Source organism: Salvia miltiorrhiza, chromosome 6, assembly GCF_028751815.1.
Source record: "Salvia miltiorrhiza cultivar Shanhuang (shh) chromosome 6, IMPLAD_Smil_shh, whole genome shotgun sequence".
NCBI classification, from domain to species: domain Eukaryota; kingdom Viridiplantae; phylum Streptophyta; class Magnoliopsida; order Lamiales; family Lamiaceae; genus Salvia; species Salvia miltiorrhiza.
The window spans coordinates 17,467,083-17,485,280 of NC_080392.1; positions in this window are offsets into that span (position 1 = coordinate 17,467,083).

The following is an 18,198-nucleotide window of genomic DNA, read 5'->3' on the forward strand; positions in this document are numbered from 1 at the left end:
ACCGAGAAACATCACTTCCCTCAACTAAAACTCGCACTTGCTGAATTTGGCAAATAGTCTCTCATTACGCAGGGTTTCGAGTACGATGCGCAAGTGCTCCTCGTCTTGTTCTTCAGTCTTAGAGTATATGAGGATGTCATCAAAAAACACTAAGACAACTATCGAGATATTGATGGAACTTTCTGTTAATCAAATCTATGAAAACGGATGGGGCATTCGTTAAACCGAATGGCATCACTGTGAACTCGTAATATCCGTAACGCGTTTGAAACACTGTCTTTGGGATGTCTTATCTTTTCATCCTGAGTTGGCGATAACCAGATCTTAGGTCAATCTTGGAAAACACACCGGCTCCTCCTAACTGATCGAACATGTCGTCTATCCTCGGAAGAGGATATCTATTCTTTATCGTGAGCTTGTTCAATTCCCTATAATTGATACACATCCTTAGTGAACCATCTTTCTTCTTGACGAACAAGACCGGTGCTCCCCACGGTGATACGCTAGGCTATATGAAACTTAGATCCAACAGTTCTTGTAGTTGCATTTTCAATTCTTGTAACTCCGGCGGAGCCATTCTGTATGGTACCTTGGACATTGGTGTTGCTCTAGGTTCTAGACCTATTGTGAATTCTAATTGTCGGTTTGGTGGCAAACTGGGCAATTCTTCAGGAAAGACATCTTTGAACTCTCGTACCACGCGAACTTCTTCGATTGTTTTCTCTACCTCATGTCCTCCTGTCAAACTGACTAGGAAAGCTTGACATTCTCTCTTCCTCATCATCTTTGTGGCCTTCAATGCTGAAATCACTAGTACTCTTCCTCCCATTCTTATGCCATAAAAACTTGCCTTCTCTTTTCCCGTGGATTGGGTTTCCTCTAGTTTCCTTGTTCCACTTTCTTTTTCCTTTACCACCATCTTAAAGTGGTACGAATCCAGACTATCCTGGAGCTTTTCCTTTCTCCCTTGGTAGCAATGACTCAATGGTGAGAGCCCTGCTCAAAGTTTGTGCATAAGTGAGACCTCCCTGACTTGCTAGGGAGATTGATATCTCGTGGCGCAGTCCGTTCCTGAATTTCTCCACGCGTTTCTCATCAATGTTCACTAAGAGTAGAGCATATCGCGACAGTTGGTTGAAAGCTATATCGTACTCAGTCACTGTTCCAGTCCTTTGCCTAAGGTTCCAGAACTCATTCTGTTTCTTCTGTCTATAGCACCCTGGCATGTACTTCTCATACAACTCATTCTTAAAATCTTCCCAAGTGAAATTTTCCAACTGTTCTTCAGTCATTGTGCGCCTCACCGATTCCCACCAGAAGTTGACTTCATCTACCAGTTGGTAGGCTGCGTAAGTTACTTTATCTTCATCATCGCAACGGATGTAGCTGAAGATTCGCTCCACTGCCTTGACCCATTTCTCGGCGTCTGTGGGATCGCCCAGACCATCAAACGTTGGAGGCTTTTCTTTATGAAACTTTTCCTCAGCAGTACGCTTTGGTGCTACTTGAGGGATAGGCTGTTCAGGGATGAATTCCCTGCCGCGTCCGAGACCACGTCCTCGTCCCCTACCGCGTCCTCTTGGCGCATCTTCCATTCTGATTTACGGACGATATCAACACAAAAGTGAGACTCATTCCGCATGCATGCATACATAGATATACACAAGGTATATCGCTTCTATAGTGTAACCATGTGAAAGGCTAACTCTATGTGGAAACTGATCTATCTTGGTGGAAAACTCAAGTGAATCCTTAATCTCATCTCATTGCTTCTACGTCATAAAATATCTATGTTAAACGTTTCTATCTTACCAGTCCTTACTCAAATCGATCAAGCGGAGCCATCACGATTATTATTCCCAAGGCATTCTTGCCAGTCCTTACTCAAACAGTTTGTAAAAGTTCCCATCATTCTGATCGTATAGGCAAGAACCTAAAACAATAACATAAACTCTCTCATTCATTCATTCTCTTTGAAACCTGAAACATGTGGACATTAAATGCCACATGAAACTTTTCTATTGTCGGAAAGACTCAAAGAATCTAACTCGACTATACATCTAGTATTTGTGAAGGGCTCGATAGTCCTAAACACGACTTTAACTCATCTTATCGTTAAGGGCTCGGGTTGTCCCAAACACGATACTAACTCATCTTATCGTTAAGGGCTCGGGTTGTCCCAAACACGATACTAACTCATCTTATCGTTAAGGGCTCGGGTTGTCGCAAACACGATACTAACTTATCTTATCGTTAAGGGCTCGGGTTGTCCCAAACACGATACTTAGCTGGTTATGTGGGTCGGAGACCCAAAATAACAATATGAAAGCGATTAGCAATTCATAACTCATAGCATATGGAAAGCGGTAAGCAATTCACATAGCATCATTTACTGAAAGCGCGCACTTCTTGAAAACTCTCAAACATTAAATATCTTTGAAACTTTTAAATCATACCCTTTCGTTGCGGTAGTGTGACGGCGAGCTGAGGTTCAACAACTTTCTTAGAAGTCTAGAGGCACTGATCTAGACTTAACATTAGAAGCTTTTGATTATCAGAAACATGAAAGAAAACTTATGCTCTGATACCACTCTGTCACACCCCAATTCTTGAAACAATAACTATAACTGGGGTACGACTAATCATCTAAATGAACAAGGGAGAATCCTTGTGAAATCCGAATGAAAGGGATAACAATCGGGCTTAGCCATTTGGATGAAGAAAGACGGGTATTCTAGTGATATGAATCAATCAACAAACATAATAACTTTAGGATCACAAGTTTAGTTTTGATGCTTCAAATAACCAACATTCACTGATCGAAATACATGAGAGTCGATAGTCTGGGCTCAACAAAAGATATTGTTTAGAGTCACAACACAAAGGTCTTAAGTTAAGGAAACAAAAGACAGATACTGGCTAGCTCTACAGCGTAAGTCAAAATAAGGAGTTGAATAAATAATTGAAAACAATTCTCTTGAGTTAAGAACACCAACAATATTCTTACTCGTCTTTCTTTTGTAATTGGAATTATAAATAACCAATTAAATCATGATGCAATGCATGACTCATTTCATACTTAAGCATATAATAAGTGTTTACTTAAAATATGCACAAGCCCAAATAATAATAAAGGCAGCCCACACGGCGAGATCGCCGCCTCTCCCCCCTTTCTCTGCTCTGCACTACTATACTCTACTATGCCCTGCTCAACTATACTCTGCTCTGCTCAACCAGCTCTGGTCTCTCAGCTCTGGTCTCCTAGCTCTGCTCTGCCTTTTCGCTCTGCTCTGGTCTCCTAGCTCTGCTCTGCCATCTCGCTCTGCTCTGCCCCTCTCGCTCTGCTCTGCCCCTCTACACTCTGCTCTGCCCTTCTCGCTCTGCTCTACCCCTCTCTACTCTGTTATGCCCCTCTCGCTCTGTTCTGCCCCTCTCTACTCTGCTATGCCCCTTTCGCTCTGCTCTGCCCCTCTCGCTCTGCTCTCATCTCCCAACCTCTGAACACCTCCATCTCTCTCTTTCTCAGTCCACCGATACACCTCACGTCGATCACCTCCTTGGCAACGGTGAAGCGCCGTCACCTCCCTCTGTTTGTCCGGTGACCGCAGCAAGCCACGGCCGCTACCCTCGCTCTCCTCTCCTCTAGATCTGATGAAAACGTAACCTACAGGCCACGCCTCCGCCGAGCCTTAGATCCCCAATTCAGCCACCACCGCCCTTACTCTACCTCTGATTCTCTCTTACTCCGGCGACAGACGACGAGGTCGCCGCTGATAGCAATAACCCCTCCGACTCGGCACCTCAGACCCAACTCAAAAGCGAAAAAAACATGTTCAATACTCTTCTTTATTCTTTTCTAATCGGTAATGTTCATAAATGTATGCACAGCTCGGGCATACATACGTATGCGTGTGATTCTTTGTTTGTGAAGTTTGAAATATCATTCTGTTTAATCATGATATGAACTGGACTCGGAAAGAAATGGAGAAATCTGAAAGTTGAGAAGAACTTACCTACGGTTGCTGCGTTTAACTCAAGGACGCAGAAGCTTGGAACAAGAAATTTCCAAGATGAAATCGACTGCATTGTTGAAGAATGGGAGATGATTGGCTTCTTAAAGGAGTACAAAAGGTATATGAGACGTGGATGCACCCTCTCCACACTTCCTTAATCATTGTGATATTTTGCTAATTGAAATTAGCAAAATATCTAGGAAATTAGTCATGTTTGGGCTCAATGGGTTTGATTTGTGGGCTGAAAATTCCCACGTAGATCGGCTGTAGGGGTTAGAGTATGGTGAATTGAGGTTGTTGATTAGACAAATAAAATCCCTCAGGATAAAATTGTCAAAACTGTAATAATTCTTCAGGGTTGGTTAATTAATAACTCATATAAAAGCTTGAATTCTTAATTAAATAAATATGCAATGCATATAAATTTAATAACTAAATTTACAAATGCTTTTGTAAATCATTTTTGTTGGAATTAAAATAAATTCTTTTCTCAATCCGGCGTGAATCATCTTAAATCTAAGTTCAAAATTATTCTAAACTTAGCTCGAGGAAACGGGGTATTACATCTGTCTCCGTGAGATCTTAGTGCCCAGTGTGTGCTAGGAGTGAGAAATCCAACCCAGTGTGTTGGTACTGAAGATAGGCTCTTCAGTTGTCTCGGTTTGTTGTGCACCCGCAAGCACACGCATCGATTTGCTATGCACCCGTAAGCACATGCCTAGTGAAGTTGTTGGTCTGATCAACCGACCGTCGATGTAGGAAGTATTTTTCGAACCACGTAAAAATCTCTGTGTTATTTACAGCTTTCAGTATCTACCTTCTTACTTGTGCTTCTGCATTCCTAAACTGAAAACTGCTTAATTACAAAGAGAAACTTAACTGCTGACAACGTGATTAAAATCACAGGCTATTTCGAAATAAAAGTTTTCCGCTTCGTGTGTTATTAGTCTAACTGATCTATCTTCTGATAGTCAGTAAGATTCATAACATCTCTCTGTTTATCAAACTCGACTGAAGCCTTACGTGTATCAGTTAAAGTCTTTGACTTAACTGATAGCTTTTTACTGAAGAGTATTCAATATCAGTCGTCAACCTTATTTTGACAAAACTCTTTTTAGTAAAAAGGTTGAGTCAATTTGTATTCAAAGTTTCATTTTCAAAAATAGCCTATAGGTGTATTCCCCCCCCCCCAAACACCTATTCGAGACCCTCCAGGCCCTAACACGTTAGCAGTGGTGGTGGCAGCGCTGCTGCTCGTCGTCTGGATCTGGCGGCGACGCTATGTGCAGGAGCGGCGGACAGGGGTGGTGCGCGGATGAACGACGAAGAAACCTGATGTAAGAGGCGTGAGAGATATACCTGGTGTGAGGTGGTGTGAAGAGGTGTGAGCAGTGGTGGTGGCGGCACTGCTGCTCGGCGTCTGGATTTGGTGGCGGCGCTATGTTCGGTGTTCCACTGGGGCTGATGAGGCGTGAATTATTTTTTTTATTTTCGTACGAGTTATTTTTTTTTTACATACGAATTATTTTTGGTTTACGTATGAATTATTTTGATTTTCGTATGAATTATTGTAGCTTCAAGCAACAACTAAATAGGAAATTTTAGATTTGCAATGATTACGTATTAGTTTATTCCAGGGAGTGACGCCATTTCAGTAGTTTGATAATTGATGTGATTGAAATATTTTCGTGCTACACTGTGCATGATATATATATTTCTTATTACATAAAGTTAAATCTGAAACAGGAAAAATTCATACCATCTGTTAATTAAATTCATGCGTTGGTAAGATTTGATGTAGATCATGAGTTGCTTAATTCATCGATTGACAGATAAATATTTATACATTTTAGTGAATAAGTGCAACATTGGAGGCCCATCTTAAAGAATGATGAATTCAAATATTAGGATGACTCATGTTATGTTGCGATTCTGCCAAGTAAAATGAAAAAACATAAATTTTAGAGAAATGGGCATTGTTTAAGTGAAGAATTCATACAGACATAATATAAAATTCATGAATTGCAATGATATGAAAGAGATCATAAAGAGCTTAATGTAGATGAAAATATATTCAAGTACATATTCCAGAAATAAAAATTATGAAAACAAAATAATCCATTAGCATAACTAAAACACAGTCCCTCCATGAATCAAACACAGTCCCTGCATGAATAAATACGTGTTGAATCATGAACATATTCTGACCGTCTATTTCAAACAGATGAAGGGTTTATGCATGAATTTTTATCTGTTGCGTGAATTATTTTTGGTTTATGTATGAATTTTTAGGTTTTGGGATAATCTGATTGCATGAATTGCTTTTGTTTATGTATGAATTATTTTGTATGAATTATGGAATGCTTATGTATAGAAGTTCATATGAAGAATCATTTGAATCTTGATTCTCCATCTTCTGGGTTCGAGAATTCTAAATGTAGATTACTGAATCGTGCGTACATTAATTCAAAGCAAACAGATTTGTTATATCATGTAATTAATATGGATTTGATTTTTAAATGGAAATAATTATATAATAAATATTGTAATCCCTTGAATCTTGGAGTAAATATATCTTGAGATGTAAAATTACCATGAAACCCAAAGGAACAATAAGCATGTGAAATCTGCCAGATCTATGGGCGAAATCTGGCCATCCATCTCACACAAATCAAGCGTCTATATTTAATCGTATTTTAGAGGCTAAGTTTGGCTTTTATTTTAGCGCAACACTATATATATATATATATATATCTGAAACTCTGAATTGTGAAAATAAAATTTTCGCTACCTATGACATTCGAACTCAGGACAATGAATGCATCGAACAAAGTGATGAATCAACCGTAAATCTTGATGATCTAAAGACTGTAAATGGTTCCTATTTTATATTTTTATTTTAACTCTCTCCATTAAGCTATATATATATATATATATATATATATATATATATATATGAGAGCGCTCCAATGAGACCCCTTATGTTTAATGAGACCTGAGACACGATATCGTGCATTTATTTCATCAATCCTATGGCTGATATTGTATCTAGAGGGAGAATTTTTTTTTCTCGGGGTTCGATTCCTGGAGGGAGCGAAATATTTTAAATTCCGTTATTCATCAGCATATACTGCATTGTTCATCGGTATATATTGTCTTGTTCATCAGTTTATACGTCTTATTCATTACCAATTTTTTAAATTTCATTATTCATCAGTATATATTGCCTTGTGGCCCTTGTTCTCGGGGTTCGATTCCTGGGGGTCTCACTGGAGCGCGCCTCTCTCTCTCTCTCTCTCTCTCTCTCTATATATATATATATATATATATATATATATATATATATATATATAGTTAGAAGATCCATAGAGAATGCTAAATATTTTGAGAATAGAGAATGCGTGAAAAAAATAAAGAATAAGTCTATAATTTCGATGAATAAATCAATGTATAGTATGAAGAAGATTTTGGCCTGGGTTCGAATCCTGAGAGGGGTGAGATTTTCACTATATGTTCATTAATTATACCGATCTGTTTGTAAAATTTATAGATTTATTCGTTATTCTCCATTCTCGCGAAAAATATAATTCTCTATGGATCCTACCCCTATATATATATATATATATATATATATATATATATATATATATATATATATAGGGAGAGGTTCAAATAAGAACCACTAATAAAATAAGAACGGAGAACCATTTTAAGCCATTCGATCATCAAGATCTACGGTGGATGCATCATCATGGTGGATGGATGCAGGTGCTGGGTTCGAATCCTGAAGGGAGCAAAAAAATTATTTTTTTCGGATGCATTAAATTTAATAGCGGATGCATTAATTTGTATAGCAGATGCAGTAATTTTATTGGTTCTTATGTTCTCACGATAATTGTGGTTCTCACTATAACCGCGCCCTATATATATATATATATATATATATATATATATATATATATATATAAGGGAGAGTTCAATGGAGACCACTCCCTTAGATAAAGAATAAAGACCAAATCATGTGCGTCGATTTTGCTCAATCTAATGGTGATCATTCAATTGATTAAGATTATTAATTTTTGGTTATTTTATTAAATAAAGGTAGGTGTGTAATTATTGCACTAAATACATCTAATAAAATCTTTTATTTATGGAATATTCGTTTGTTACGTGAATAACGCATTCACAGAACAAATGAACATACTAATCTTTTATTTATAAGAAACAGTTCTTTAGATCTCTAACAGAGGGTTCGAATTCATCAAATCCGACAGTTTCCGATGGTCGAAATTGAGATAAGAAGTGCTTGAAGTGTCAAGGATTTGGGCATATTATGAGTGAGTGTCCGAATAGGAGACTTATGATCATGAGAGATGACGGTGAAGTTGTGATTGATGGTCAGGAGACCGATCCTGATATGCCAGTTTTGGAGAATGTCAACTATGAAGAGGAGATTGAGGAGATTTTTGCACCTGCTGGACAGCTGATGGTAGCTAGGAGAGCTTTGAGTGTTCAAACTCCATCCGATGAGAGCAAGCAACGGGACAATCTCTTTCACACGAGATGTCTTGTTCAAAACAAGGTGTACAGCATGATTATTGATGGAGGGAGTTGCACGAATGTGGCTAGTAGAGCCATGGTTGAGAGATTGAGGCTGATCGAGGTGAAGCATCCCAAGCTGTACCGTTTGCAGTGGCTGAATGAGACCGGCGTCATCAAAGTTACGAGGCAAGTGAAGGTTCCTTTTAGCATTGGGAAGTATGAGGATGAGGTGTTGTGTGATGTGATTCCCATGCAAGCGAGCCACATCTTGTTGAGGTGTTCGTGGCAGTTTGATAGACGCATGACTTATGATGACTTCACCAACAAATATTCATTTGAATATAAGCAGAAGAAGGTGTCGCTTGTTCCTCTCACTCCTCAACAAGTTTATGAGGATCAAGTGCAGTTGCAAAAGGATGCGGAGAAGGTGAAGTCCAAGGAGTAGCCCGTAGTTAACAAGGAGAGTGGATTGATGCATAAGTCTCTTCTTGCAAGGACTAGTGATTTGAAGTGGGCCATGACGGAGGAAAGGCCGATCATTGGGTTGTTGGCCAAGGGGCACGTGAGAAAAAGTTTGAAGGTGTTTGAACCTAGTGCCTGGGAATGGTTGCATATGTGCAAGGACAGGTTTCCTTTTGATGTAGGTGACGACTTGGATTTGAGGACAAATCCTCTTCAAGAGGAGGGGAATGATGCAGTCAAAGGTTCGTCGTTTGGGAAGCATGAGTTGAAAAAGAAGCCATTTGGAGATGGTGAAATTGGCGGCCCATGTTTATGTTTGATTTTGATTTATTTGCATTTGGGCCGAAGTTGGAAGACTTTATTTATTTTATTTTCAGCTTTGTTATTTTAGAGCCCAATAGTCTAGCTTATTGGGTATTTTCGAATTTTAGGGAATAAGGGCCTTGTTTGGCTGATTAGGGTTTTATTTAATTTGTTTCCTTATTAGACTAGGTTTAGTTTTTGCCTATATATATGGCTTATAGGTGTTGGCCGAAAATTGAACAATATTTTTTTTATCAAAAACTGTGAGTTTTACTTCTCTCTTGAGAGTTTTCGAATTCCTCTTGAATATTCCAAGAGAATTCATCTATCGGCGTAACGACGAGTCAACCAACCTTCGTCGGGTGTCATTCATCGTCCCCGAGTTGCTGCGTCAACGTCACGTTGGGGTTTAGGGAGTTCAATTCGCCTAAATCATTCCGTGGGTTAGATTCAAAGGTTTTGGGATTCCATAATCTATCGTTAGTTCGTTCTTCAGTCTTCCGCTAGCGTGTTTGTTTGAACGGTCCGACAAGGATCGTATCAACTGTGAAAAGAGAGATACATTTTTTATTCTTGCTAGACCAGGACACAACATTGTTACCTAGTAGATAACTTCATCAATTGTGCTTTCCTATCATCATCATTATCTACCCAATCAACATCACTAAAACCAACACTCTTACATTATACAGTATGTCAGGTCTACTTGATAAGTATAATAGACTATCAATCATTCTTTATATAATGTTAAGTCAACATTGACACCAACATCATCCCTACACATTATGTCAGTAGAACCATAAGTGTTCTAATGTGTTTGGCAGTTTCCTGACCAAACCTTTTCACAAAGAGACCTTAGCATATTTGCTTTTTGAGAAGGAAATTCCATCATATGTTTGTTTTATTTGTAAACCTAGGAAATAATTAAATTGTCCCACTATGCTCATCCTAAAGGTAGTGGAATTTCCTTGAAAAAATTCTTAACAGTAGCACCAAAAAAAAAAAAAAATATCATCAACATATATATCTATGTTAAAAAATAAACCTAAATACTCTAAAACTAGGTTGGATCTGTCACTGCACATCGGATTAACTAATGCGTAATTAAAATAAAGCAAATAAAATTATCTAAACGAGAATTAAATATGCTGAAGTAATAGATGAAAGCATATATGGTTTAAAGAAAAATAATTATGTTAGGTCCCGGGGGGTCTCGAATAGGTGTATGGGGGGAATACACCTATGGGCTATTTTTGCAAAATCCTCACTCAGAGGGATCTCAAGATAGAGATCTAAACGAAACTTTGCACGCAAACAAAGACACCTGTTGACTGAAAACAGTTTTGACCAAACAGGTTGACTACTGATACTGAACGCTCTTCAGTAAGGAGTTATCAATTAAGTTACTGGAACTTAACTGATGCACTTATGGGCTTCAGTCGAGTTTGTTAAAACAAAGATGATAATACTCTTCCTGACTATCAAAAGATAGATCAGTCAGACTGATATCATACGCAGCGGAAATTAAACTTAGTTTCGCAATAGCCTCGGTTGAGCACGTTGTTGGTCTTAGGTTTCTCTTTGCAGTTAATCAGTATTCAGTTTATCAATTGAAACAACACAAGTAGGAATGTAAAACTGAAAGCTGTAAACAACACAGAGACTTTTACGTGGTTCGGAAAAAACCCTTTCCTACATCCACGGTCAGTTGATCAGACCAACAATCCACTCCGCAAGTGCTTAACAGGTGCGCTGCAAACCAAACCGTGTGCTTGCCGGGTGCACACAACCGTACCACTGAAGAAAACCCTTCTTCAGTACCCACGCTTCACTTGCGTCGGATTTCTCTTGCTTAGCACAACCCGTGCTAAGACTCTCAGAGACAGAAAATCCTTCTGACCTCCGAATCACTCAAAACACTCAAATTTTTCTTTTGGAAATGAGGTTTGAACGAGTGCCAACTATACTGCAAAGAACAAGTTCTTTGTAGCAAGTTTGACCTTGGTTTCTGGGTAAACAGAGGTTTGCCTAAGGTCTAAGAGAATGTATGTAATCAGCAGTGACTAATTTTGGCTTTGGAATTCTCTTCTTCGATTCAAGCTTTGGGGAGGTTAAGCTTTAGGCTGAGTAGCAATTTCGGCAGAGCTTCAGCTTATGTTGTTGAATCGGTGAAGATTGAAGTTGATCCTTGAGCGCTATTTGTAGGAGAACTCTTGAATAGATCCGTTGGCGTAGAACATCCTCAAGATTTCTTCCGTTGGAGAGCAATTCGAATTTGGGCTGAGGCTTCAATCTTCGAGGTTCCTTGTCTGGTGGAAACGGCTCTCTTGAGGGACAGGAGATGTGACGTCTCTGATAAAGTAACTACCAAATAGGAATGACCTCTGCAGAGATAAGATCCTGAAATCTCTGCATTTAATGCGGCTGTACTTTGTGAGTACGTGGCTTCCTTTGAACGTTTGAAGATCAGTCTGAGGAAGACTGATCAACTGGTACTTGACTTTAGTATCAGTCTGTGGCACGCATTAAGTAATCAGTTCCAAACTGATTCTTCAACTGATACTTTAGTTGGTATCTTCAGTCTTCAGTCTTCAGTCCTTCGTCCTTCAGTCTTCAGTCTTCAGTCTTCAGTCTTCCAAACAGCATACTATACTAGAAACGAACTCTAACACTTGAGTTCAAAACTGTTCTAGTCTATTACAATTAAGAACTATGAATTTTGGTATCATCAAAACAAGGATTAGGATATTCCACATGGTTCCCAACAAATTCAATAAAATAAACAAGCAATAAAGACATCAATTATCTAGGCAACACATTGAATTATAAGCTAGAATTAATCCAACAAGAGTATACGAAAGAAATAAATACTGTAATAAAATAATAAACCCTGTTTTAATAATTATGTTAAGATTTTCTTAATAATAATAATAATAATAATAATAATAATAATAATAATAATAATAATAATAATAATAATAGCGAAACACCTACTGAATGAAAAAATTATAGGTTGCATTTAATAAAATAATAAAAATAATATTAAATACGTAATTAAGTAAGAATTGTGAGAATGATGAAAAAGAATACCTAAGAAAGTTAAAGGAATAAGAATCCTAAAATGTTACACTATTTTTCATGTTTTCAGGATGGGTAATTTTATTCATAGCCCCCATTATACTCAATATAGCCCCTTATTTACAATGATAATAAATAATTGTGAATTTACTATTAAACCCTATAACTCATAATCCCCAAATTAGATACCCTAACCCATAACCCCTTTATTTTACCATTCGCATCTCGTGTTCCAGACTTCATCGTTTTTTTTTTGGGGGGGAGGGAAAAAGAAGGAAATCATTACAAGAATTCATTTGCATACTTATAATTTTTAGTTTTTTCTTTGGAGTTCGTGTATGTGTGTATTTGTAGAGAGTTGTTTTGCACATATTGTTGGTAAATTTGGATTGGTTATAATCTCTCTATTTTTTTTTACGTCTAATTATTGTGATTCTTGACATTTTGTTATATTAAAATTTGGGTAGTCTTTCTCATAACTGAGTTCTTGACAGAAGACAACCAAATTTACAGCTCAGAATCCTTTGAGGTGCTCTGCGTATGCAGTGTGGCTCGTGATTTTTGTGTCATTTAATTACAGTTAATTATATTCAATTATATGAAAACAAATTTTAGAAACACTGGACTACTCGACAACCTCTCCCAAAGGGAATGATTCACGTAGCAAGGAGTTGTTGTTCTTGATCATGAGAAGAAGCGAACACATGTTATATTATTTGGGGGCTACGGGATATAAGTATTTAATTTGGAAATAATATAAAATAGTAAATTTATAATATTTTTAAAATAATATTATAATTATTTTAAATGAGGGGCTATTGATCACTAATTTCTTAGCAACAAATACTGCAACTAACACAGGCAATTGTAACAAATAATAAGTAACCGAGTATCGTATCCACAGGGACTGACACAACGAAATAACTTTAGCTATCTCCTAAACAGACTATAACAGTAGACAGGCAACAGAAAGAAGGAAGGTTTGATTAGCACTAAATTCAAATAACAAATAAAATAAGGTAAAAACTCAAATAATAAAAGACTCTGACCCTAGGGATGTACTTTTACTAACTAACTACATGCATTTAATCTATTGATTCAATTACCAATTTAATCCAACCCTGATGAGAGATCACAGAACTATTCACAAGCTTCTCTAACGAACACCTATGAAAGTAGATTAATTTACCCCCCTTCACATTCAAGACTCCAAGGAATAAATTAACTCCCAAGCGTACACAAAGAATAGCTCCCTACAGTTTCACCTATCCCATTCAAGTGTCAAGGCTACTACTATAACATGCATTCCTGAATCGGTTGAACAATTATCGCATTCAAGACTCAAACTGAACAGCTAGACATGTAAATTATTGGCCAAATAATTCACAAGAAATTAAGCACCAGGAATCATGAATCACAAGTTGGAAGGCAAATTGATATCAATAAATCATACACACATAATTAATCAGCTATATACAAACCATAGGTTCAGATTAAAGAACTAGCCAGACATCGCAAAAGAAAACATAAACATAATAAATAAGAAAGCAATTTTAAAAACTAAATTATATAAAAACTGAATGAAAACGATTGTAGCGGCTTGAATCTCCAATCTTGATCCAAGCCTCGAAAACTGGAAAGCTAAAATATTCTAAAGCTATAAAACTGAAATATTAAGTCTAGGGGTCTCCGCTATATCCTAGATAGGTCAAAAGAGGACCTATTTATAGTTTTCAGATTTCCTTCGATCACCATGGAAGTTGCCATGCAAAGTAGAATTCTAAAGGTAATAGAATCGTGTAAAATAAGGCAACTCTCCAGCTGGATGCGCGCTTTGGAAAATAATCCCACTCTTGCCGAATTCGCAGCTCTCGCAAGAGGAACGGCTATCGCCAGAGGAATGGGTATCGCCAGAGGAATGGGTCGCGCCAGAGAAATGGTGATTTCTCTGCTCTGCATCCTTCTCCTCTGCTCAGAGAAATGGTGATTTCTCTGCTCTGTCTTATTTCTCTGCTCTGACTTATTTCTCTGCTATGACTCTCACTTGGCTGCTCAGACTATTGACTCCTCTGGTGATTACTTCGCTACTATGGATATTGATTTCTCTGACTATTGAGCGTTGGGCTTTACTTCTCTGATGCTGGCGCTTTTCTCCCCTCTGCTCTGACTATCGACTTCTCTGGCGATTGGTTTCTCTGCTCTGGAGAGTTAACTTCGCTGCTCTGGTCTTTGATTTCTCTGGCGATTGGTTTCTCTGCTCTGGAGATGTCGGTTTCTCTGCTCTGGAGACCAGAACACCTAGAAAACGCCAAATTCATCCAAAATTCTCCAAAATTGCATTCTTCCATCTCGAAAGCCTAAATCTCCTGAAAAGCATAAAATACGCCATAAAACGCACCAATTTCCTGAAGATTATCTTAAAACACGCACATACAAACCCTTAAAAATAGAGCAATTTAAGCATAAATCAACTCCCCCACACTTAGCCTTTTGCTTGTCCTCAAGCAAAATATATATGAATCCTAGGAAGAGATTGATTTCAACAATGTTAATTTCCATCCAAACATTCACAAAGTCAATTCAAAACTTTACAATCAACACACATCACTCGGTCATGCAAGTAACTCAAAGTTTAAGAAGCAACAAAAGAGTAATGTAAGCAATTCGATCAGACCCAATTCTCCGCTAGAAGTGAATTCCCTAATGTAATCGCCTTTATAATCAATATCACCATTTTTCACACTTTGTGTGCTTGGAATTTTCGACAGTTGAGCCATAATTCATGAAATAAAACCATTTGGATGTAATCCAAAGTCTTTTCACGTGGTTTCCCATGCTCATAGTTAAACTAGAGGAGCAGAGACTCAGAGCTGCCACTTTTTCAGAACAGGCCAGATGTTTCAGAGCTGGCAATTTTAGAGTTGGCAATTCGTCCAACTTTCATTTTTCACAGATAAGATATGATCGTAGGCAATCACAATGACAACACTCTTTCTAGCATCTACCGGACAAATCACGTTTTACTAACTTACAAAAGTGTTGCAACAAAACTCATAATTCTTTGCACAATCAAGAAACATATATTAAAAGTAAAATAAGAATAACCACCAAACAAACACAAACCCGAAATGCACATTGAAAACCATCTTCTCTTCCACAAATTCATAAAAATTAGCAAGATTCGAGACCAAAAACTAAGCGTAGAAAGATTGATCTCACCTAATTTTTGAAAAATATAAGCAACAAAACACTCCCCCCCACACTTAAAGCATGCCATGTCCTCAGGGCATAAAAGAAATAAGAAGAGTGTAGAAAACGTCCCTGACTATCGGCATTAAAAAAAACTGAACCATCGTGAGAGGCGGCGAAATGAGGTTTGTGACCTTGGGCAGAGTGGAGAGTGGCAGCGCTAGGTAGGGCAGCGAAGAGAGCGGCTGCGCTGGACAGGGCAGCGAAGTGAGCGGCTGCTGTTTACCTCGTTTTTTGGGTGATCTTTGCTGGTGTTTCTGATGTGCTTTCGAGCGTGTATCATGACTTTTTGCCATATATTTCACATGCTCGATGATCTTTTTGGGTTTACTGTCGTCGTGTGCAGGATTCGAGAGTTGTCAAGTTTTTCAGCATCATTTGGAGATATTTTCGAAGGCAGCCCCACGGCCGCCGCCTAGACGGCGGCCGCAGCCCCACGGCGCGGGCCGTGCCTGTTTTTGGATGATTCTGCGAAAGGCCATCACGGCGGCGCCGTCCCACGGCGGCCGCCGTCTCACGGCGGCCGCCGTGCCTGTTCATTTTCGGCAGTTACGGAATTTCGTATAAAAACCCATTTTTAGGGTTTCTCTTGGCACCTTCGATCAGAGCAGCCTCCTAGGCGAATTCCACACTTTTTCCATTGTTTTTAAAGTTTCTAAACATTTACTTTCGCCTTGAGATTCATTGGAACGCTATTGATGTCATTCAACTTCCGATCGGATTAGATTTCTTGGATTGATACGTTTTGTAAGAACTCACTTTGATTCTCTTGGTTTATATGAATCCCTTGGTTTATTTAAATCATTGTTTTATGCTTTTGATGAATGTGATGATTTGAGATTATGCTTGTTGAATCTTAATACTTTACGTGAATCGTTGATCGTCTTTGATTGCCTTAGGTTTTCTTTCATTGGAGAATGTTAGGGATTCTTTTTATGGAGATTAAGGTTTTCTTTGCATTCGAATCTTATGCTTGATTTAGTTTCTTGCCTAGGTAGTATTTAATCTTTGATGTTTACGAGTTTATGATTGTTTGGTCTAGAGTTCGTGATTGAAACCCTAGTTGTTTTTATTAATGTTCAAATGCCAAGCTCTTAGTCTTTATACGTTTTCTGCATTAGTTAATGTTTATTGCTTTCTTTCATTTATGTCTTGGTGATTAGAGAGTGAGATAGTGCCAGACCCAATCTTCTGATTAGAGTGTTTAGATTTCTTTTCAGTTCCTTGTGAGTAACACGATTAGAGCCCTGCTTAGCCTTCCTTGAGAGACGACTTGGGTTAGCTTATTACACTAGGACGACCTCGTACGATTGCGAGTCAATCCCTTAGGTGTTTTGGGTTGAGTCAGCTGCGCTGGACAAGGCAGCGAAGAGAGCGGCTGCGCTGGACAGGGCAGCGAAGAGAGCGGCTGCGCTGAAACATGAAGACCTCCAAAAATCTGGCAGAGAAACACCTGTTCCACGGCGGTGGCATGAACAAAGCGCGAGTTCTCGCAACTTCCAAGCTCAACACCGCACTAAAAACCCCAAACAAACAAAGAAACAAAAAGAAACAAAAAAAACAAAACGACACTAAAAGAAAGAAAAACAAAACAAAGAAAAACAGTTGGGTTACCTCCCAACAAGTGCTTAATTTAATGTCTAGAGCTCGACGATACCTCAAAAACTCATGGAGGTCGGAAACAGCGCGCACTCTAACCATTGGAAAGCTTTTCTACTCTTGGGTGCCCTCTCCACCAAAACACTTCTCTTGGCTTGAACATCCTACACAAGCATTGCCCCCTTCTCATTCTTGTTCCGAAAAATACGGAATTTCACTTTCTTCTTCTTGGGGGTATGGGTTTTCAATGTCCCCCCATCATGCTCCAAAAACAAACACATCTCAAAATTCAGAACTTCTTTTGGCTTTGGAGTTTTTTTCTTGACTTCATACTTGGGCAGCTCATTCTTCTCAACCTCTTCATCCTCCGAATTTGCTAGAAAACTGTCAGCCAAATTAACCACTTCATTCTGGGGAACTTCCTTTGGTGGAGGTTTCTTGAAAATCACAGTTTCCCCATAGGCTCCCAATGTCATCGTCCCCCTTTGCATATCTAGCTTTGCTCCACATGTGGCAAGGAAAGGTCTCCCTAACAGCAAAGGCATCTTTGGATCCTCCGAAATATCCAACACTACAAAGTCGACTGGGAAGAAAAAATCACTCACCTTCACAAGCACATCTTCCGCAACTCTTAGAGGTTTAGAGCAAGACTTATCAATAAGCTGAATTGTCTTGTTGGTTGGCTTCAAATCCCCCAGCTGCAACTTCCTATAAACTTTGAGAGACATGACATTTATGCTTGCTCCGGTGTCACACATCACTTTCTCAAACAATGACTTTCCAATCTTCACAGGAATATTGAAGCTGCCCAAATCTTCTCTCTTTGGAGCCAACTGATACTCCTTCACTGCGAGCACCTCCTCAAATTCATTGAATGCACTCTTCTTTTCCATCACAGCCTTCACAATTTGCACCTCATTTGGCTTGTTTCTCAAGATCTCCACGGAAGGAA